The sequence below is a fragment of the Priapulus caudatus genome, unplaced genomic scaffold, assembly GCF_000485595.1.
Source record: "Priapulus caudatus unplaced genomic scaffold, Priapulus_caudatus-5.0.1 Scaffold2153, whole genome shotgun sequence".
Classification (NCBI taxonomy): domain Eukaryota; kingdom Metazoa; phylum Priapulida; class Priapulimorpha; order Priapulimorphida; family Priapulidae; genus Priapulus; species Priapulus caudatus.
In genome coordinates, this window is record NW_014579214.1 from 9,279 (window position 1) to 10,595 (window position 1,317).

The window sequence follows — 1,317 nt, forward strand, 5'->3', positions numbered from 1 at the left end:
TCTCTCTCTCTCTCTCTCTCTCTCTCTCTCTCTCTCTCTCTCTCTCTCTCTCTCTCTCTCTCTCTCTCTCTCTCTCTCTCTCTCTCTCTCTCTCTCTCTCTCTCTCTCTCTCTCTCTCTCTCTCTCTCTCTCTCTCTCTCTCTCTCTCTCTCTCTCTCTCTCTCTCTCTCGCTCAGCCCCAGCCATTTTCTGCCATTGAAAGCAAAGAAGCGGGCGTCTGCGTACCATTTGTCGGCGGCGGCAGCGGCAGCGGCAGCGGCAGCGGCGGGAAATGCGTGGAGAGTTGCAGAGGCATCAGCGTCGACCCCCTCTCACGTCTGCGCTTGCCTTACAAACGCGCTTACAAGCCGAGACCCCGCCAACGGCCCGCCGACAACAATGGATGACGACGGCACAGGTCTCTGTTATAGGTGTTACCTTCCCCGGGATTTCGGGCGCCCGTCACGCCCCTAAGTGTTCCCTTTCGGCACACAAAGTGCCAGCTGCAAAGTGGCCCAGTGCGAAAATTACACAGAAGGGGAGCGGAGCGGTGAGGGAGGCGGCAGTGGCGACGGCGTCCCCCGAGCACAGAGCCGCGAGACGGGGAGAAGAAATGCCTTCCTTTCTCTCGCCTTGCCTCGCCTACTTGGCTCGTCTCGCCTCATCTCTCTCTCTCTCCGCTCGCGGTTTCTTTATTCGCTCCCTCCCCTCCCTCCCTCCCTCTATCACCTCCTCTTCTCTCGTTTCCCTTTCGTTCACTTACTCCATCGCGCCCCTTTTTCTCGCTCTCTCCATCTCTCTGTTCCCTTCTCTCTCTCCTCTCGTTCCCCTCTTTCTCTCTCGCGCTCTCTCTCTCTCTCCTTCTCTCCTTCTCCCCTTCTCTATTGCTCACGAGTAAGCTTCTCTCCGTTGCCCAGGTCCGCCTTGATAAAACACACCTGTCTTCGTATAGGTGCCAGTAACACGGGATGAAGGACTCACGGTAGAAGACCAAGCTTGTACCAAACCGGGAGAGGAAGAAGGGGATGAGGAGGAGGAAAAGGAAAAGGAAAGAGAAGGGGATTGAAGCGGTAGGGTGAAGGGAAAGAACCACACCACCACTACCACCACCACCAGCAGCAGCAGCAGCAATAGCAGCAATAGCATCATCAGCATCAGCAGCAGCAGCAACAGCAGCAGCAGCAGCAGCAGCACCATCACCACCACCACCACCACCACCACCACCACCAGCAGCAGCAGCAGTAGTAGCAGTAGCATCATCATCATCACCACCATCATCATCATCAACAGCAGCAGCAGCAGCATCATCATCATCATCATCATCATCATCATCATCAT